Source organism: Numida meleagris, chromosome Z (assembly GCF_002078875.1).
Source record: "Numida meleagris isolate 19003 breed g44 Domestic line chromosome Z, NumMel1.0, whole genome shotgun sequence".
NCBI lineage: Eukaryota > Metazoa > Chordata > Aves > Galliformes > Numididae > Numida > Numida meleagris.
Window position 1 is genome coordinate 72472363 of NC_034438.1, and position 22647 is coordinate 72495009.

At 41.6% G+C, this 22647-nt stretch overlaps 1 protein-coding gene across 1 annotated transcript in view; it reads left to right on the plus strand.

The window, feature by feature from the left end:
• LOC110389661 (adenylate cyclase type 10-like) overlaps positions 1-22647 on the plus strand; it is a 451262-nt gene that overhangs the window by 300373 nt on the left and 128242 nt on the right. The window lies entirely within an intron of this gene.

A 22647-nucleotide genomic window follows, 5' to 3' on the forward strand; every position in this document is an offset into this window, starting at 1 on the left:
AAAGTCTCAGTGTTTTATCTTCACAGAGGTTTTCTGATTAGTAGTCTGTTCTCTCCTTCTGTCAAAATTTTTTGTTGCTCATATGACAATGACTTAGTGGGACTGAGTGTACCCTCAGTGAGTTCACTGATGACACTAAGCCGAGTAGTGCAGTCAATACAATAATACAATAGAAGGAAGGGAAGCCATCCAGAGGCACCTGGACAGGCTTGGGAAGTGAGCCCATGGAGGCATTCAAGGCCAAGCTTGATGGGTTCCTGAGCAGTCTGATTGCGGTCGGCAACCCTGCCTATGGCGGGAGAGTTGAAACTAGATACCTTTGAGATCCCTCCAACCCAAATCATTCTATGATTCTATGATACACTTTTTTTTCCTTTAAAGGAAGCCCTTAATGTGCTTTTGCCTTTTCGGACCACCCCTTCCAAAACAATTATTAAGAGGAAAAAAGCAGCCCAGTGAAGGGAGAAAAAGGACAGGAAAGCACTAACACTTCAGTGTCTCACATCTAGCAACCTGCCTTCTTCCCATCAGCGTAGCTACATGACCAGGTAGATGGAGTCACAAATTCCTTTCCCCAGTGCTCCTGGCTACCAAGCTAGAAGCCAGCTGAGCCTAGGGGGCCACTGCCACAGTTGTACAATGCTAAGGTGAAGCTCACACACAGAGCCAACTGCTTAGAGAATGCCAATCATAGAATCACCAAGGCTGGGAAAGGCCTCCAAGATCATCCAGTCCGACCATCCACCTACCACCAATATTTCCCACTAAACCATGTCCCTCAGTACAACATCCAAAATCTTCATAAACACCTCCAGGGATGGTGACTCCACCACTTTCCTGGGCAGCCCGTTCCAGTGCCTGACCACTCTCTTGGAGGAGAATTATTTCCCAGCGTCCAACCTGAATCTCCCTTGGCGCAACTTGAGGCCATTCCCTCTTGTCCTATTACTAGTTACATGGGAGAAGAGGCCGACCCCCAGCTCACCACAACCTCCTCAGGCAGTTGTAGAGAGTGATAAGGTCTCCCCTGAGCCTCCTCTTCTCCAGACTGAACAATCCCAGCTCCCCCAGCTGCTCCTCATAAGGCCTGTGCTCCGGATCCCTCACAGCTCTGTCCCCTTCTCTGAACATGCTCCAGGGCCTTGATGTCTTTCTTGTAGTGAGGGGCCCAAAACTGAATGCAGTACTCGGGGTGCAGCCTATGATGAAATTTATTTATGCATACTAATAAAATCAGCCCACATCTGTCAATTATTTAGATTCTAATTCTATATCTGTTAGCACAAAGGCAGAGAAGACTGGGCTGTAAATTTCAGCCTTTTTCCTCCACAAGTGAAGAAATATCGACAAGCACCTTTGCCCTGACTATAAGATAAAGAGATACTTAGGAGACAGGTTACAATCAGGTGTGTGCTGGTATGTCTCTGACGTGCCCGAGTGCCTTACTATCTGCCTGCAAGCCCTCATCCAAGAACCCTACAGTGAGCAAGCACATCATGGAGCCTCATCTATCATAAACAGCATGATGTGCAAGTTGAGCAGAATTAAACAAGAGAGAGGATTTCTCTCTCTTGTGAGAGATTGCACTGAAACTAATGCAGACATTTGACTTCCTGCCAAGGAGAGCTTGCAGCCAGGCAGCTCAGCATATGGACAGAACAGGTGCAGTACAGTCTGATCTAGCATGTGTAGACATGCTCTTGAAAAAGCTAAAATGGAATCTGGTGCCAGAACTGGCATGATGTACATGCTGTATATTAGGCCTTGTCACAGCAATGCAGTTAAAGTTTGACTAGGCCACTAATTTTCAAAAGCTTCTTCTGCAGAGGTCTCCAAGCTTTTCTGAATAATGTAAGGTATGCAACACAGCTGGAGTGCTGGAAAAATTGTAAGCCACAAACTTGAACTTGTAATCGAGCATGGCAAGTATCCAAATCAGATGGAGAAGTGAAGTGTAAAATGCTTTATACCGACTTCCCCTGCATCTAGATTCACTTAAACCCATTAGTATCTTCAAATATTTAGGAGAATCAAGACAGTTTTCAATTATAGATGGTCAATGCAACAACCTTTTATTTGGAGTAAGAGGTTCTACTTTAAAAGGATGCTTACTCTCACCTCATTGTCTTCCAAACCTGCATTTTCAAATATGCCTGGAGTCTAAAGAGAAGCTCCATGTTCATCTGTGTGGTTACAACAAAACAGAGCTCTGAGCAGAGAACCAGCTCCACTCCAGATAAATGATCAGACATCACATGGCACCAGGAATAACAATGAAGTGAGAAGAAAACACTGAGGCAGATGAGTTGAACAGCTACAGGCTTCAGAGCTTAGAAAAGTTTTATGTGAAAATGCTTCAGTTTGGAAATTCATCGGCATCAAATTAAAGGACCACAATGTGCAGTTATGTTTCCTGACAATGAACAGTATGGACACACTTCGTTTAACAGTATCCATCACCAGATGGAGAGGTCACCAAACTGTTACAGAGGTATGAGGGCAACTCATCACAATAAATGAAAGCAAGATCTTTTTAATAACAAACTCAATACAATGGAAAGGAGGAAAAGGAGGAAGGAGGAAAAGAAGGAAAAGGAGGAAAGGAAGGAAAAGGAGGAAAAATCCTGAAGGAGTTTGTAACAGATTAATGTCTCAAAAGACAGGCGCCTACCCTCCAGAAGAGTTGGAAAAGATGCGGTTTCAAGTGGTCTTAACCCTAAAATCAATCAATCAAACAAAAAAAAAGCTTAGCTTACTTAAAAGTTTAGCTTGTAAATAGTTAAATGTTAAAGTTTTTTTCATAAAAAAATAAGAAAAAAAAATTATGTTGAGCCCTTATTTAATATTGTTGTTGGATGGAAGCCAGACTGTTAATTGTGCTGCGTGACAGTGAGACAAAAGACCTATCGGTTCAGAAGTCAGTGCCAAGGCTGGGCTGTGGCTAGCAACCCACCTAGCCTCATTAGCTTTCTTTCAAACAAAGCTTTCATTTTGGCCCCTAGCTGAGAATCAAGCTTTATTTGTGTTCTCAACATGCTTTCACAGCGCTTGCTGCTGCTGGGCTGAGGGCCCTGTGAGGAATGCATTATTGTCAGGAAGTGCAGCTGCTCCCACGGCAGGGTCTTTTCTGCAGAAGTGCTAGAAAATGTCTATGCCCACTGCATTTACCTGGTCAGCAGGTATGGCAGCACCTTCTGCTGGGGGCTTACCACCTCCCAGGTTTTGGGAGAAGCAGCTTTCCCATGAATTCCCAAGCTACTCTGGGAGATAACAGAAATAGCCGGCAGAGTTTCTGTTCCTTCAGCCTTTTTTAGTTACAGTATACACAGAGAGAAAGCTATCGGGTATTAGAAGTGCAGTGGCAGGGAAATAGGCCACACTTATTACAGCTACCAAGTGCATAAAAAGAAACGTGAAAACTGTAGACTGCTTTCCCAATAGTCCAATACTCATGACTGTATTTCCCAGTTTGCAGTTTTCTCCAATGTATAAAATACAGTTAGTGATGGAGCTACATTTATTTTCAGTTTGAAGCAATTGCTGTAGTACAGCAGCATGAAATATGTGCATTTCGAGAACTGGAGATACTCTCTTTAGTGTAAACAGAAGAGAGATGGGCACATGGTGGGCAGGCTTTGCAATCAAGCTTTGCAACCACTTTCACAGAGGTAGAAATAAGACAGAGGGCACAGCCTGGAACCCCTCTGTCAGTGATCACTGTATAGGTCTGAATTTCCTTTGGAGGCCATGCCCACATGTGCCATGGAGCAGACACGGGCTGTCTCTGCAGACATGCAGACATGGTCTGGGGCCTCATGGCAGCACACAAGTATCTGTTTGTAGCCCCGATTCCACCAGTGCAAATTTCTACTCCCTGCCAGCTTTCTGTTCAAAGATCTCCAGCTGTTTCACACAATATTCAAAGATGGCTAGAGAAAAAGAGAAAAAAAGAAAAACTGCTACCATAGAAAAGATTTGCATTTAACTGTTTAACATTTGCCTTCTTTTTCCCCTGCATAAAAAAAAAAAAGATTCAGAAGGAAGAGTTGTGGAGAGCAGCATTGGTTTTGCTCAGTAAGAACACTCTGTTCCCATGACATTTATGAATTAAGCTTTTTCTAAATGACAAGCAGATTGGCAAAATCTCTCTCTCTTTTTTTTTTTTAAAAGCTGTTTTCACCCTCCACCCATTCATCTTTGCTCCATGGCTGCAAGAAAGACATTGTCACATGCAGAAGGTCTTCTGTAACCTTCTGGGCTGATGAAGAAAATGCTTCTTACTCATATATGAAGTGACCCAACAATAGCTGCAGGTATTTGAATGCACAGTTCAGGATATGCAGTTCCACATGTCTTGACACACACTATTGTCCCTGCAGGGAACACACCCTGCACTGTGTCAGTAGTTGATGGTTATTTGAACAGCTCTGGCTCAGTCCACTTGGGCGCACAACATATAGCCTGAGCACTGAGTCTAACTACAAGGCAGCTGCACAAAGAGGTACAGCAAAGCATCTGGTCATTTTGGCCTTCTGGAGAGTGAAGAGGCATTATCAAGCTGTTCAGTAATTCATTTAAGCAGATCCAGAATTTTCCCTGAAGCTTCACGTGTACTATGGCTCCAAGCAATTCTCAAGATGATGTCAGAAAACCTTGATGGCAAGTAAATTTCTATTTCTCTTGTATACTGTTAACTGTTGAATACTGTTGTATTCTGTTGAGTACTGTGTACTCTTTGCTCTGAGACTCCTGGGGAACACCACTCATGACCAGTTACTAGCTGGATTTAACTCCATTCACCACCACTCTCTGGGCCCGGCCCTCCAGCCAGCTCCTTACCCAGCAAAGAGTGTACCTGTCCAAGCCACAGGCTGCCAGATTCTCCAGGAGAATACTGTGGGAGACAGTATCAAAGGCTTTGCTGAAGTCTAGGTAGACCACATGCATTGCCCATGCTCAACTACCGTGTTTTTATTCACTTCAGTTTTTTCAGTACTTGCCGGTCACCCTTCAGTCCAATAAGGGGAAGAAATCTGAAGAGGAAGATTTTGTTTACTAACAAAGCATCTCTATGTCTTATTCATGTTGTTGTGGGAAAAACAGACAAAACATAGCTAGATCGAGCTGTGGATATCCCAGTTCATTGCAGGGGTGTTGGACTAGATGACCTCTAAAGGTCCCTTCTAACACTAAGGATTCTATGATTGTATCTGCAAGCCTGCGAACGCTTTGCATCACAAGGCAGGAGCCCTCCTGCTCGGATTAAATTCCCTGTCAAATCCTCATTGCTGAAGTCAAATATTGCCAGTGTTTTGGATGACCCGTGTTGAACAACAGAGCAAAATAAGTTTATGCTGGTTAGCAAAGATCGGAGTTTCCCTGTCACAACACAGAGGGTGTCACATCACACAGAAACACACCTTTCATCTCCCAAAAAAACGTATAAGCCTATGCAAATTTCAAAGTACGGGGAAACTTATCCACCAAGTTCACCAAATAAGTCTATAGCAGAGTTTGGAAGCTGCAATCAAGACCAGAGCCGTAAGCTCGTGGACCACCCCGCCTACTGCTCATGGCATTTCCACCAGCAAGTCCTTGGCAGCTCTCTGTTGAGCATACAGAATTTTTGTATTTTGTTTCAAAAGGACATAATCTTTCAGATATCTTGCCTGTGAACCCTTAATACCTGACTTTGGCTGTTGGGGTCACATGGGATCAACATGGAAATGCACAACTCTCACCAAAGCTTTCATTCCACAAGATTTTTTCATCATGCTTTGTTTGTTTGTTTGCTTTAAGGACAAATACATGGCTGTATCAATTTTATCAATAACATCTTTACTATATATTAACATATTGCTTTGAACCCAAGTTATCTTTTACTGAAGAGAATTTATTTGACCCTAGCAGAGGATGGTGCAAAAAAAAAAAATTAAATCTTTGGATTTTTACACTGCTGTTTGTGGAATTTCCCTTTCACTTTTCATTTTGTTCTGTTTCAGGGCTTGAGGCCTGCCTACAGATTCACTGCAATTTCCTTGGATCTGGCAAATAACTTGGAGGTGTATGAAATACCATCTGTCTAAAATTAAGAAACATTAATAAAAGGGTCAGATTGTGGACAACCCATTTGCAAGAATTAAGATGAAATCATGTATTTATAAAAATAATTTACCTACATATTTAATCATTGGAATTTTCTTTCTGTTCCTTAATTCCTGTTCTGTTTGGAAGCTCTTGCCCATGAATTTCAAGTCCTTACGGTCTTGCAAAATCGCTTCCCCCTAAAGAGGAGCCAGAGACCAAATAAGCTGCAGATATCCATGGCCAATCCTCCAGAGTCTAAAACAAAAATTTATCCCTCCAAAAATGAAGGTGGAAACGTAAGGAGAAGCATCCGTACTAATTAAAATTAGAGTTGCCTGTTAGACAAGAATAACAGTGGGAACTCTTTCATGATCTTAGGATTTTCATTACAAATTCTTGTAAGTTTTAATACAGCTGTTATTGCAGAAGCAGGGGAAACAGTCCCTGAGAATGGCTGGCTCCTTCATGCGTTGTGCTCCAGGTGTGTGAGTTGGCCTACCAACTCTGTCTCTGTGATTGCAGTTCAGGTCATAGTTTTCCAATTAGGCCGTGGCTTTCATCCCCTCCTGCTTATTTCCCATGCTGCATGCATTGGTGTAGAGGTGCTTCAGCATGGACATTGGTAGCATTACTTTCTCAGAGGAGACCTCTCAAGGTCCTTTGGGACAGTTCTGAGGACTTATATTAAACCATTGGCAATGGCCATTTCAGTCTGCTTTGTGAATGAGGAAGCACTCCAGGAAAATAAATGAGACAGTAACACACTGCCCTCCAACAGAGCATGACTACTGCTGTGGGACAGGTGCACCCAAAGTAAGGAACAATCTAGAATTAATTTGTTTTCCCACCTTCAAATTTCTTCCACAAGTTTGTGAAGAGTCTGTGGAAATTTCCCATTATATAACTGTGGCCATCACCTATCAACATCATTTATTTTTCTGAAACTGCAGTAGCAGGTTGAAGGCAACTGTTGTTGAAAAGGCCAAGTGTGTCAGAGAGGAGCAAAAAAACCACACTCGTTACCAAAATGCAGACAGTGATTCTGTGATCAGCTTTGGAATTGTCTTGAGTCTGTGATGCAGAATCCTGTAAATAAACTTGTATTTACTTTATTTTATTCTGAACTTTTGTATTTACAGGTAAGTGCTGGGTACAACCAAAAGCATGAGAATACACTCTCATCTTGAAGCATCACCTCCATCAAATACAATGAGCTAATTAGAAAGATAATATTTGAATTGTGAAGGGATTCTCACAATCATAATATGCAAAGAGTTTCGCTGCTACTGAAAGAACAGACGAGAAAAAAACCTATCATTTAAATCTTATAGTATCTGAAAGTGGTTTCCTTAACTTGAGAAGCCCATGGCCCTGCAGCACACATTCATTTCTGCCAACAGCCCAAAATTCCAGAGCAGTTTAGCTGAGTCAGAAAAGAAGAAAAGAAATACTGCTGCCAGTTCACAAACGGAACTGCTGTGACCAAAAAGCTGTTTTCTGCCACCTGGCTGAGTACCAGCTACAGCAGCCTTCTCGTCCAGAAAAATAAGCCTCCTAGGAGATCCAAATGCTTCTTTAAATTTAATATTAACAGCAGATCCATTTGGGGAAGTGAAAACTTAAATTAGGTTGCTATAAATACTGTCTGTCCCAGGGTCATAAGAGGGAAGTTCAATTAACTCAGATCAGTCCCAAAAATCATATCCTGAGAATGAGATGATGATGAAGCATCACAAGATTTTGGGGGGGGGGGGGGGGGTTAATTATTTTTTATTTTTGGTTTTAAGTTATCCATTCTGTCAGAATCTCAGAGGAAAGCTCAGCAGTGGCTGGGACCAGGAGTGTTTGCTGTTGAAATGCAGCAGCTGCTTGTGAGCCCTTTTTGAAATCGCTATGAAACCTGAAGCATTCTGGAGGGAAGACTGAAACAAAACAGCCTGTAAAGAGCAGTATCTGAGGAGTTCAGCTTCAGTGTTGCTGGACCGTGAGCTCCGCTCAGAGAGCTTTTCCAGCTTCCAGAAAGAAATCTCACGTAAACAGAATCTGAGAAATTTTTAAAACTTCCCTTTACCAGAAAGCTCTCTGTTTTGGTTTTTGTAGCCCATGAGGAGCTCCAGAATTGCTAACAGTTCTCTCATTGGTGTGTGCACTGGAGCAGCCATCTCTTTAACTAATGGAGGGAGAAGACTTGACCTTGTATATTAAATAATCAAATTTAATACATTTATGCATCCCAAATTGCTTACAGTGCAAGTTAAACCATCTTGTATTCCATGCCTCTCCTCTGCTATGGAGAACACAAATGACTCTCCTAAAAGATGTCTTTCCACAACACGGTCAAAAATAGATGTCTACTTGCATTGCCACAGTCTTTTATGTGTATTGCCACTGCGTGTTTATGCGCTCACAATATAAATACCCTTTGCAGAACTTTCCAGGTATGCAATTAATATGCACAGGAAGCTTTGGCAGGCACAGAACACAGCATTGGCTTTGTAGCACTGGCAAGCAACTGACTTCTACAGAAGCTTGTGCAAAAACTAAGCAAAGAGGAACAATGAAAGGAGGCAAGAACTACTTAATGTGCAGACAGTGCACCCCATCCCCAAGAACTGCCAAGGAAGAGCAGCAGTTGCTCTCTGCACAGTATCTAGTTCATCTGCCGTGGATTCCCTCTGCTGTAAGCGCTGGCACATGCAGCAAAAGAGGAGATATGCATTTAACTTAAAAAATAAATACAGATATCAGAAATCACGTGAGTATACAAGGGCTGCACAAATTTTGCAGTAAGCGCAGATATGTGCGGGTAAAGCAAGCTGGCAGTTTTGGTTGCAATTCAGATTTGGGACACTATGGAAGAATAATGCTAACGTAGAGGGAGACTCCAGTGCTCTCCCTCTGCCTGTTAGAAGTGCTGAACACCATGCAGCAGCTTGTGGCTGGAGCAAGGGTGCTCACTTCCTCCGTGCATTGCTCTTAGTCCCCCCTGTCCTCTTGCATCCTCTTCCAGAAGGAACTTGACTGTCTGCAACGCTCTTCAGAGCTGAGGTTTTCTTGCTGCCTGCAGCCCCTCATTGCAGCCTTATGTCTGCCAAGCACATCAGCACAGAAGGCAGGACAAGGACTGACTCACCAGTGTGAGGGCTATGTCTGTGCCAGGTGGACTTGCAGGAAGTTGCCTCTTTCACATGCTGGACCAAAGCCTCCATCCCATTTACTGCCGCTGCCCAGTCACATCCCTTCCTGCAGCTTGTTTTGCCGGAACAGACAGTACCAGAAGGAGGTTTGAAAGAGAAGGTAAGGATCCAGAGGACTGTGTGTCTGCCACTTTCATTTTTGGAACCTGAGAGAAGAATCAGCAAGGATGGGTGCAGAGGATCGCAGATTTCAGCTGACAGCACCCTACTGGGAGCAAGGCAGTCAGCCAAGACAACGTTAAGTGTTTTCCATTTCTAATTTTTTCTGCCCTGCTAAGGGGAACAGGTCAGACAAATATCATTTCACAGTACATGTTTACTATGCTCATTGGCAGCTAAGCATCTGAAGAAAACCAAATTTTATTAGCATGCCTGATACACTGCTATTTACAGTGTGTTTTCTAGGTCCATAATATCTTGTGCAGTGAGTTGAGGGATGAGTATAATTGAGAAGCCTTGAAATTGTGTTACCATAGGGCTAGAGCTGTCAAAATGACAAAATGAAGGGAGAAGAAACTCTTCAAAGTCCTGCAGACTGTTGGAGCCTTGTGTAACGAGGGGAGAGTGGAGACTTCCTTGCCTTCTCCTCAGGGTTCAGCTGCCAGTGCTCAAGATTGGCTCTGTCATGGTGCAGCCGTGGATGAAATTCCTCTGAAAACAACTGTGTGGTGAGAAAGAGGTGTAAGATACCTCATAGAAAGCTTCTTCCTCTTTAGCTCAGGTACTGCATTTAAACTCAGGAACTGTGTTTAAGTTCAGGTTCTTCCTCCTCAGTCCTTGTCTGAGCTGCCTTGTGGACGTGTTCTTCCTGGCCTTGCATCTTGCTGGCCCTGTATTTACCTTGGACCAGCCTCATTTGAGGGCTAGTCTGGCAGACACAGGTCTCCTGACTGTCCCTCCTCATGGCCCCAGCCTGTACAGTTCTCCTTACTGGGGCGCCGTGGGTCCGTGCTCTTGTCTGTGAGGGCACAATCCCACCCAGCTCCCTGCTGCCCACAGCTCACAACACTGGCAGGGCTGGCCCCTGATGAAGTGTCTCAAATCAACTTCTGAACTGGAAAGTGAAGGATACATGCCAGCATCACAAATGTTTCTGAAGGATGCACCGGGCTACCACTTCCACAATCGCTTTTGCACTTTCTTTTAGGGATGCCCTCCCTGAAATGCCCTGACCAGCTGCTGTCTGCCCTGCCCTGCCTTACTTTCTCTTGCAAGGTTAGGAAGCAGGCAGCTGGCTATGGGCAGACAGCAGGATAGCATGGTAGATTCCTTCAGAATTTATTCATGTTTGAGTAGGAGTGCAGAGGTGGGGAAATCCATGGAAAGCAGATCTTTCTTCTCACCCTTACTGTAAAACTGCCTGCTAAGCAGCCCCTGCAGCCTGCGCAGAGTCCCATGAGATATCAGCAGCAGAAGTTCTCAGATTGTGTGAGGCAGATGCCTCAGAGAAGGGATATTCCCTCTCACATTTTTGCCCAGCTCTGATGCACAGAAGCCCTAGGCCAGTCAGCGTTCTGTTTGGTTTTCAGAATGTGTCAGAATGTCTGAAGTCACAACCAGCTGGGAGCCAGCTGCAACCATTCCAGTGAATTAAGTGCCTTTCAGGGGACTTGCATTTCTTTAACATGGCTATACAGGAGAATTACTCTAATACCAAGCACTTTCAAAGTGCAGTTTATTTTGATTGCTTCTAGTGGATTGTGCACTTGCTACTTTCTTATTCCCTTTTATACACCCCAACAGAAAAATAAAAAAAAATATCCAGGTCACTGGATATTTCATTATGTTTTTTTTTAATTTTTTTTTTTTGTGATCTTTAGAAATAATTTTTCCTGAACCGTAAGAATAGAAAACCTCCTTTTTCCTTCCTGACCCAACAGCTGTATTTAGATGCTGGAAATTGCTTCTTTAAACAATATCTCCACAAAAAGCTTTACAAATACATAATGTCACATTGCAAAGGCATGTGTGGGAGTTTCTTGAGCGTGTTTCCATGTATCATTTTAGCCTGTGAACTGTGAAGAAAAAAAAAAGTTGCTATGGTTAAGGATGAAGATTTTTTGCTTTCTGTTTAAAAATGTAGCTATATTACCCAGTCATGTAAGCTACAGGTTACTGGCATATAAATATTTCTAGTCCAAACTACCTCATCATTCAAATTCAACATTTTTTAACCTGATTTCTTTCAGGAACATAAATCTTTGCCCTGCAACACCAGATTTTCAGAGGAGGGCGACGAAGCTGGTGAGGGGTCTGGAGCACAGGCCTTATGAGGAGCGGCTGAGGGAGCTGGGATTGTTCAGTCTGGAGAAGAGGAGGCTCAGGGGAGACCTTATTGCTCTCTATAACTACCTGAAGGGAGGTTGTGGCAAGGTTGGGGTTGGCCTCTTCTCCCATGTAACTACCAATAGGACGAGAGGGAATAGCCTCAAGTTGCACCACAGGAGATTCAGGTTGGACATTAGGAAATAACTCTTCTCTGAGGGAGTGGTCAGGCACTTGAATGGGCTGCCCAGGGATGTGGTAGTCACCGACCCTGTAAGTTTTCAAGAAACGTTTCAAGTTGTGTTGAGGACATAGGTTAGTGGGAAATATTGTTGGTGGGTGGACGGTTGGACTGGATGATCCTGTAGGTCTTTTCCAACCTCGATGATTCTATGATTCTGTGATTATATGGAAGACTTGGTACATTTCACAGCTGCTGAAATTTGTTTTTAGCAACTAGAAATAGATGGATTTCATACTATTTATAATGTGAAAATATAATACAAAATACAAGTAGAAACAAGAAAGATGAGGTTTTTTATTATGAGTGTGTAGCAAAGAAGCCAAGAGTATCATTAAATGTTTTGTTTTGCAGGTGCCATAAATAATGTATTCATCTCCGCAAGCCACAATTTTAGATTTAAGTACAGACATAGATGTTGAAATTGTACACTATTACAGACTGTCATCTTTGCTAAGGCCTCCAGTGCTGATGGATTTCATCTAGCAATTCCATTAATATTATTAAGAATTGTCAATTTAGAAACACCATTAAAAAGTCAGTTAACCCACTCAGATGCATTTATTTTTGTATCTGAATGCAATGTTTATTAGTATTAGTGGATGTCGTATTTATTATACAAAACAGGGAACTATGGTGAAGAAATGATTAGATGGCATTAGAAATAGAAATGGGCTTAAGCTGACATATCTGTCATTTAACAACCTAGATATTAGCAATACCTAGTTGCCAGACTTTTTCCTGCCCTTTTATAGGAGTCCTTTACCAAGAGTGTGTTTCAGCCTTCATAAGATATGCAACCGTTTGCCTAAGGATTCAGTTGGTAGAATAAACTGTAAACCATTAACATTGTGTCTTTAAATCCCAATGAAAATTTTGTCCAGATGTAGAGTGCTCGGTACAGGAGAGATGTGGACCTGTTAGAGTGCATGCAGAGAAGGGCCGCAAAAATGTTCCAAGGAATGGAACACTTTCCCTACGAGGACAGGCTGAGAGAGCTGGGGCTGTGCAGCCTGAAGAGAAGGCTCTGGGAAACCTCATATCGGTCTTTCAGTATCTAAAGGGGTGCTACAAGAAAGAAGGGGACAGGCCTTTTAGCAGAATCTGTTGTGATACGACAAAGGGAAATGTTTTCAGTCTAAAAAGGTAAGATTTAGGTTGGATGTAAGGAAAAAGTTTTTACTATAAGGGTAGTGGAGCACTGGAACGGGTTGCCCAGAGAGGTGGTGGATGCCCTGTCCTTGGAGACATGCAAGGTCAAGCTGGTCCAGGCTCTGAGCAACCTGATCTAGCTGTAGATGTTTTCTGTTCATGCAGGGGAGTTGGACTAGATGGCCTTTAAGGGTCCCTTCCAACTCAAATGATTCTATGACTCGAATCTCACATTTATAAAGTACTATGATACAATCATTGGTTTAAATTACTTCCATGAGGGCTGCTCTGAAAATAATACCTATTATTATGTTGGTTGACGACATCAGTGGTGAATGTTCGTCATATGGCAGTAGAGGTTTAACCTTCCCAAACGTGGCTGTTATCACAGTGAGTGGTGTGTGGTGCATTTCAGCTGTGGTGACAGGATTGTGGATCACCTCTAGTGCTGCAGATCTTTATGACTGTGGCATGCAGGCTCTTGTCCATCACTGGTGAAAATGGTGGTAACTATGTTGAAAAATAATGTTTTGTAGTGAGAATTTTCTCTATCAAATAATGTTGTTCTGCTCTTTGTGTCTGTTGTAGTTTCCACAGAAATAAATAGGAGGAATTACTTTCAGAGTGACCTATGTATATATATTACTGGATTCCCAAGAAAATATCAGAATGAGTCTGATATACTAGATATTGTTCTTCTCAACTAATATCTGTTTAAACAAACAGTGCTGCTTTATGATGAGGGTGTTGTCTGGGGATGCTGTGGGCCTAGGTATCATTTCCAGCTTTGTGGGTCCAACTTCAGCAGCCTCTCTGTGCATGATCAATTTGCCCCAGCTTGTTCATCTAAGAATCTGCCTTTGCAAAGCCACTTTTGAGATCTGTTAATCAAAATAGTATATGTTAGAGCAATAATTATATATATCAGCTAATATCTCTCTTACTGCTTTGAAATTTTTATGTTAGTGATTATTCAGAAGTACCTTGGTACCCTTGTTAGAGTAAGGCCATTTAATGCAAAGCAGAGAACACAACAGTTTTTCCCTAATGAAGTTTTTATTACCAATATTTGTGACTGTGAAATAGTTCCCTTTGTGTTTGCTTTTTAAATTCCTTTTCAATGAAATCATATCTTCAGTTTGGCTCCATAATTTGGAGGCATCTTTATACTGCTATTGAAATTGCTATAAAACTGAAAGCAATTTTTAAATGGCTTCTTTGTGTACAGAGGGTTCAAGTTCAGAGTCAGACTGAAGAAGAATGTTCTCTTTCACGGAAACCAGATTTTTGTTCTTCATTGATTTTCTTCAAATGGAAATAAACTCAGACCGTACATTAAATTGAGAGATATGTCTTGCTTCCTGCCTATGCAGGAATGTTTATGATCAATATAAAATGAGTTATGAAATATGTGAAGTACATAATTTTTCAAGGGAGTTTGCAAGGAGAAAAAACTTTGAGAGTGTGTGTATTCTCCATTCTCTAAAAGGCAAATAAAACACCTTGGAATACTATTTTCTTTCTAGTTTAGAAAAAAATAGGTAAAATAGGTAAAAAAAACCTTGATGTACTTAATCTTTTAAATTCTTAGACATGTATTAAATATTTTTACCATTTTTTGCATTTTCTTTTTGCATTTCTTTGCATTAGAAACCAATCTCTGTTCACCTTTAATTTGTACCATAAACTACATTTGAATGTTTATAGGGTCCTTTCAAATTAAAATAGCTTTTTTTAATTCATCCTTCTTGTCACAAAATGACAGAATGGGTGAGGTTCGCAGGCCCTACTGGAGGTCACCTAATCTAATACTTCTGCTAGAGTGTAAGGGTTTTTTGACTCCATAGCCTTTCTGGGCTACCTGTGCCAGTGCTTGGTCATCCACACAGTAGAGTATTCATTGGACACAGCATTCTAGGTGTGATTTCACTGGACTGAGTGGAGCTGAAGAACTTCTTCTGTCTAATCCTCTTAATACAGCTCACGATACCACTGGCTTTCTTTGTCTCAAGGGTATTTGATGGCTTATGTTCAACGCAGTGCCTACCAAGACCCCCAGACCCCCTTCTGCCAAGCTGCTTTCTAGCTAGGTGCCCCCAGCATGTCCTGGTGCCTGGAGCTGTTCCTTCTTGTGTGCAGGACTTCGCCTTTCTCCTTGTTGAACTTAATGATTTTCATATCAGCCCATTTCTCCAGCCTGTTGAGGTCTCTTTAGACAGCAGAATGAGCCTCTGGCATACCAGCCACTCATCCCAGTTTTGTGTCATCTGCAAAATTTGTTTACTGAAAGTACATTTAAGCCTCACCATGCAGATCATTAATGAAGATGTTAAATGGGACTGGACCTTGTACTAACTAACCATTGGGGTGCACAATATTGACTAGCCTCAAACTGGACTTCATGCCACTGACCACGATCCCCTGGGCCAAGCCTTCTGTCCATTTTTGATCTTGCTCACAGTCTGTTCATACACCACCAGCTTGTCCATGCAGATCTTATGGGAGACACTGCCAAAGGCCTTGCTGAAGTCCACACAGACAAGATTCATGGCTCTCCCTCCATCTACCAAACCAGTGATTTCGTGGTAGAAGATTCCCAAGTTGGTCAAGCAGTGAATCCATGCCAACTAGTTGTGATGATTGTCCTGCTCTTCACGTGTCTGGAAATGGTTTCCAGGATCAGCAGTTTCATCACTCTCCCAAGGAGCAAGGTGTGGCTGACTAGTCTGTAGTTCCTTGAGTCTAGCTATTCTTGATAGGAGCGACAATATGATGCTTCTATAAAAAACAATGGTTAATGCTAAGATATAGAAATTGAAGTTATTTGAATTATTCAACTCAGCAAAATAGTGATAGTAAAGAAAAAAAAAGGAAACCAGAATTAACATCACGTTACGGATTTAAGCACGTTAAGCACATACATCTCACGATGTTTTTTAATGAATTATCTTCTCAGTCAGTTCTTCCTAACCCAATTAGGGGACCAAATTAATCTCTCTGAACATTCTGAGATGAAATCATCATCTTGTGCCTCTTTTTATTCCCTGTCACGGGAAAAATGACAATTTTATCAGAATATTTTCACAGGGAATTCTTACTCATCAGTGGTCAGTGTAACTAAATCATTGGGATTTAAAAGCTTTGACTTGCTTTGACATGTGATATGTCCAACACAACTACTTTTGATGCATTATGTCATTAGGCCAAATATCTTACAAAAAATAGTGAGGACATTTGTGTTGGCAGAAGCCCAAAAAGTAATTTATTTGTGGGTTTTTCTGGTTGTAAATGTCATTTGAAAATGATGAGATCTCTCATTTAAGCATCAGATTTCCCATTTGCCTGATAGTGGCCTTTCAGTATCTAAAGGGGAGCTATAAGAAAGTAGGCAACAGACTCTTTAGCAGGGTCTGTGGTGATAGGACAAGGGGAAATGGTTTCAAACTTAAAGAGAAAAAAGCAAAATGTACGCTCAAAAGACTCAGAGAAAAAGCAGCTTGTCACCTCACGGGTTCTCCTGGGTTTTCTTTTGTACAGCAAAACAGGTTCCTTACTTTGTTATTTTACATGCACTATGTACACCTTGATTTTCATAATAGCACACAATTGTAAACTTCTGAATTTTATTTGCACTGGAAAAAAAGAATTTCCTTTCATTCTGCTTCTAGATTATTTACCCTCTGATTGCCTTTTGAGTGAGGAAGGCTTAAGAAACAAAGCTGGCAAAATTTCAGGTGAATATAGTGAAGATACTTCAGATATTTGTGAACCTAACACAAATAATCAAGTCTACAATCACAGCTAACATCTGATCTTGTTTTAGTCAATTTGCATTAGGGCACAGGTCAGGTTTGTAACTTTTCCTACCTTAGAAGACCGCACAACACCATAACTCCAGACTGGGGATGCCATCACCCCCAGGGAGTGGTAATTTGATCAGCCCTGGGGGAGCAGGCTCTGTGGTATGCTGTGGTGGATGAGAGCCCAGCATGAGGACAGGTGCTGGGCAGCCAGGTGGAGCTGTGCCCTGGGCATCCTGCAGCCATTTCAGCATCCCTGGGCAATGGCTCTGTGTTGGGATTTTCATCAGCCAGAAAAATAAACTCATTCCACAGCAGATAGGAGATAAAGTATCTGATGTTTGCTGAAGGGATTGGGCTCATTTGAACTTTCCCCACCAATAGGGATGTAGGGTTGTGGATGGACTCAGCTAGGTGGGGCCCATAGTCTAGGAAGGGCAGCGCTGTGGGGAGCTAGAGTCCAGCCCTGCTATGGCCTGGCTGTGGCATGGAGCGATGGCACTGGGGGCCTGATCCCTGGGCAGGTTTAGGGGAGCCACAGGTGGTTCCTGGGCCATGGGCAGGGAGGCAACAAGTGGAGATGGCACTGTGGTACACAGAGCAAGGGTTGGGCCTAGTGGGAATTGTTGGCTGTTATCTTCTCAGATAAACGTAATCTGACTTTGGAGAGGCCAGGAGAAAATGGACCAGATAGAGGACACTGAGCTGTCCCTTTGCCAGAAGGCAGGCAGAGCCATGATCGATTTATTCACTGTGTGCTACAGAGGCATAAGAACGCTGATTTATAAGCACAACACTGCTGCATCACCATGAGCATCAGAAGCTCTTTGTGTGGTGAACAACTAACTACAAGGGCTGCTTTTGTGCACAGTGTGTACTGCCCCAACATAGAGAACCTACTGTTTCAAAGAAACACAATGCAAGGTCTTGAGGATGAGGTTTCACATGGACCTGAGCCAGCCCAACAGCTTGCTGCCACAAGCACAAGGATGCGTGGAGTCCTACTTCCCCCTCAACTCTCTCCCTCCCACCAGCCATGTGGTTCTGTTGCCTCATGGGCTCTGGCACACATCAGGCCCCTCCTTGAACCAGGGAGCTCAACATCATAAGTACTTCCCAGATTCTTTATTGAGACTGGTATAGTCTGGACCATAAGAACAGGCCTACGATGAGGAGGACCAGAAGGGGGAATATCTCAGCTTTGGAGTGGAGTGGACTGACAGATAGACTATTTCTTAGTCTGACCCCTCTGTGTTGTAAAATTTCAATTTCAATAAGCAATGGTCTAAAACTAAACAATTGACTGTTTGATTATGAAGACATTAATAAATTCTTGTAAATGCTGCTTTTACAGTAGTTGCAGAGCTGTTGCCTAACTAAATGGTTAGAGTCTGAATAACTTTCTAAATTGAAAAATGTATATATCTAGTGTCTAAATAATTCTGAGCACCTTAGGGAGTGGAATCTTAAATGGGATGTCATGGCTGAATATCCATCTTTCATGCATTATCCTCTCCACCTAATTATCAACAGTCATCACCAAGGAGAACAATGGTGTTTGTTGTAAGTTTTGGTTCCACAGGAACCAAGGAACTCATACGAGGAGATGGACCGGGGAATGACAAGGGTCCTCAATTTTTGCCCAGTTGATGCTTATATAGAAGATATTTCCCCTTTTTTTTCATAAAGCCCCTGTCTATCTCTTCTTCAAACATGGTTCCCCGGAGTAGTTATAAGCAAGAAAGCTGTTGTAATACCTGGGATGAAAATGGCCCTGTTAGAAAAAAATTCATTGGCTCAAGAGAGTAGAGAAATGTGGTGAAAATAGACTCCTTTTATAGCACCATTCTGCAACCTGAAAATGTACATCACCACCTATTTCCACTCCAGGACTCTCATAGTGCATTGTGACCATTGGTCCTGGACCATTCATTGTTGCACTAGACAAAAATGCCATGCCTTTCTGTTCTAATTCTTTACCTTTTATGCTAAATCAAGAATAGCTTAAAATCAGCCTTGAGAAGACCAATAGCTACAACGCTCAGAATACGTCTTTCCTTAGGCACCTCCAGATGGAAGTCACAGCAACTTTGCTTTTATTTTTTGTATACCGAACAACAAACTATACCTTCTAGAATAGCTCAGACTTCAGGATCATTCCCAGAATCAGTCGGTGGATGGGTGAAAGTCTGAGAATTTTATTCAGATCAGGAAGTGTTTGTATCTATTATACAATTTGAATAAGCATATACATATTTAAAATATTGCAGCCTTCCATGAATCAGTCACAGGTAATTTCTTCTGTCTTTTTCTCTTAAAAGTCACTGAGTTAGGGGTGCTTTCAGACATCCTGGGACTTAGGAGTGTGACAGCTGATAACAAAGACAGAAAATGAAGCACCCCGTGCCAAAATTTGCTCTTCTAAGGAAAGATAATATATGGCATGCATGAGTTATTCTGATTGAAGTCTGTGTGAAAACTTCTGGATTCTTCATTTGTAGATACTCTGAAACAGCATAGCAACCTTGGAAAGTAAAGCCTGATTGCGTATGTGGTTTTTGCAACAATTAAAAGTCCTTTTCAGTTTAGATCTTTACAGCATTTTATAGAAAGACATGTCGGCAGCACCTGAACTTTGTAAAAGAACGTGGTTATAACTAAACAAATACGCTATGAAGATGTCAGGAGAAATCTCGGTAAGCCCTGTGGCACTTAGAGGTGTACTGAGTTTATTGGACTGAAGGAAAGGAACAGAAGCAGTCTGGGCAAATAAGTAGCCCAGGCAACTGTAAACTTAGGTCTTTTTCTTCATTAAGGTCTGTCTATTCATAAAGATCTCCAGAGGTATTGTTCTGTTGATGGTACTTGAGGTAGTTCAAAGATTTGTCCCACACAGAACTGCACTTTAAAGGTTCTTAACTTAAAACTTTCACTGTAGTCAATGGAATTACTGAATGTTTACTGTAAAACTGATGTTTAAGTACCACGTCCCATGCTGAACCAGACTTGATTTTCTCATTGCTTTTCAGTGGATGTCATGTATCAGTATTTTTTAAAATAAATTACAAAAGACCCCAACTGCACTGTTGAGCTTCCAAAAAATGGGAATTTCAGTTGCTGGTGTCATGGCTTTTCTTAGTTTTATAAATCCAGTTGCTACCTTGCTGACCTCAGCTGTTACCATGATCTATGTAATGAAATCAAACCAATTTGTACATGAGAAAGCTTTACAGTTAGACAGTGGTTAAACACACCCTTAGCAATGTCTCCAAATTTTCAGATCATAACTCTTCAGCTCTAGGCCATTTCCTAGGAAACACTGAGGGACAAATTCCTGAATGCACTCTTCAATACTGTTGGTTTGTAGGTTTTTTTTAGTATAATAAGTGCTAATTATTTTATTCCTTATATCAATTCTAAGAAGCTACAACTTAACATTTCAGCACAGCACATCATGTGAAAATTATACCATAATATCACGATGATTCCACAAGTTTAACAAGTGGCAGACACAACAGAAACTGGTGCAGTGAAGCACTGAAGAAATTTGTTACACAGGAGGATGGTATGCGTATCTAGTAATTTTTTTTTTTTTTCTGGAGTGAAGTTTTATCTCAAAAAAATGGTTAGTGAAACCACGTGGCAAAGAGAGCATTTCTGCAATCAAAGCAGGTGGTCATAGCAGCTACAGTGATGATAAATGGATGAATGAACTTTCTTTAAGAAGACAGATACAAGCCACAGTGTAAAGAACGAAACCCTCAGCATGTTTAGTAGAAAAGTTCCAGAGACAAAAAAGATGTCTAGAGAATGACAGATCAAATGAAAACAGAATGTCGTGTTTGTTAAAAGTTTTTTGGTTTTTCGCTTATAAAAGAAAAAAAGAGTGTTAAAATGAAACAATGGAGTTGTTTCTTCAGTTACTCTCTAATCATTTTTTTTATAAGAGAATCAAGACAGTATCTGTTACAACACAGAAGACAAGTGTCTCCATAATACAGTTCATGCAGATGCTCTTGAAAGCAAAACAACCTTTCATTTTCTCATTGAACTCATACACAAAGAATCTTCATCAGGCTGCTAGAGAGGCGGTTGAATTTACTGGTGTTGTACTGGCTTTGTGTTTTGCTCAGGAGAACTCATGCCCGTGTCCTGGCTAATCTTCCTGTATTCTAGAAATTCCTGTATTCTAGAAATAAATTTTTATACAGACATCTCACTTTTAAAGTTTCAGCATGGGAATGCCGGAATCTGTGGATGTCCGGGGAGATGGAATACAAATTGCAGTTAGAAAACTCCTTAATAACCCAAAAAGTTAGTTCATAAGACTGGAATGAAACCTCTAATTGCAGCAAATGTGTGAAAAACTCTTTAAAAAAGACTAGTACAGGTCTAATAATGTGGTTTCTTCTTGTCACTTCAGTCAGCCTGCTCCTTCCTCTCTTCCCCACATTCTTCCGTAGGTTAACTAGAAAATAAAGGAAACACAGTAAATGGAGAGAAAATAAGAATGATTCGCTGGTAGTTGTCCCTACATACAACTGTACAGAACCTCCTGTCACCTTTCAGTCACGGTCAGGAGCATTTCTCATGAAATTATAAGGTCTGGTGGTTAATTTATGGAAACATTCTCAAGCAAAGCCATTAACAAACATCGAGGGCACTGAAGCATTTCAGCTTGGCTACTGAAATAGCAAGTACTGTTCAGTTGGTTTTGGGGGTATCTCAGATGTCACACAGACTTCTGGGTTCCTCTTCTGAGAAACCCTGGGATTGCCATTATCTGAGAGATGTAGGTTGTAGCCGTACCATAGCTTGTGGTTCAGCCTTAACCTGATATCCATAAGCTGTCTTTCAGGGAAAAAATAAAGAAAAGGAAAAAAGAGCTGATAGTTCACTTCTACCCTGAATCTGAAGATGGCTCTCTGCTCCAACACAGGAGGTGATGCTGATGCTGATGAGGCTGGGGGGGCAGGCTCACTGCTAGTGACTCCGCTGCTGTTTGTGCATGTGGCAGGCACGCCGTGGTCCTCATGAGTCAACAGCAGCTGCCAGAATGGCACATCAGCCTGACTTTTTTGGTTTGTCTCTTTAGTTTCTTTCTGTGTGCAAAAGTGCTCAGTGATACCAACATTTCTCAAAATGGAAGTTTCCGTTTGCACATTGTGGGGAGCTGAATAACAGCAGGTGACAATTTTGCATCACTGGTGCCATTCAGAAACGGGGAGGGTTTCTCTCTGCGGGCAGAGAGGGTTGTTGGATGCAGTTTCCTGTGAACAAAGATTTTTTTCGAACACAAAACCAACCATTTAAAACCTTTTTTTTCTTTTTTCTTTTTTTTCTTTTTTGCTGTTTCTTCATACTCCTAACCAAAATACTAATCAGCACTGAGAGCTCTACATCAACACATTACCGTGTTCTGGGATATGCTGATGCATCCCAGAAGTGCTAGTTATTTTAATTTCTTCTTCGGCTATTGCTCTGTCAGTCAAAGTCTAGGTAATACCTGAAGCAAAACAGATCTTCATCAAGCTGATAAATATAAAAAATGGCTGCAAGCTGAAATGAAGTACCAGTCATGATAGGTACATTTAGCATATGTTTTATTAAACTACTCTGTAGCAAGCTATTTATATGCACAACTGCTTTTTATGTATAACTATATAGTAAGCGTAATTGCTTTTATTAAAAGCCTCTTTTCCATTTTTTGATGATGTCAAAACCGCAACTTCGTAAAACACAAAGTCACATCTTAAACTTTCTTGCCCTTTCTTACTGCCTGTCATTTTGAATTCAATTCCAGTTCAACACATGGGAAAATAGTGGCGCATCACACAGCATGATTCATTAATTGCATTTGCACAGCAGTGTTCTGTATTTGGGATGATAGACTCCTTACAATACA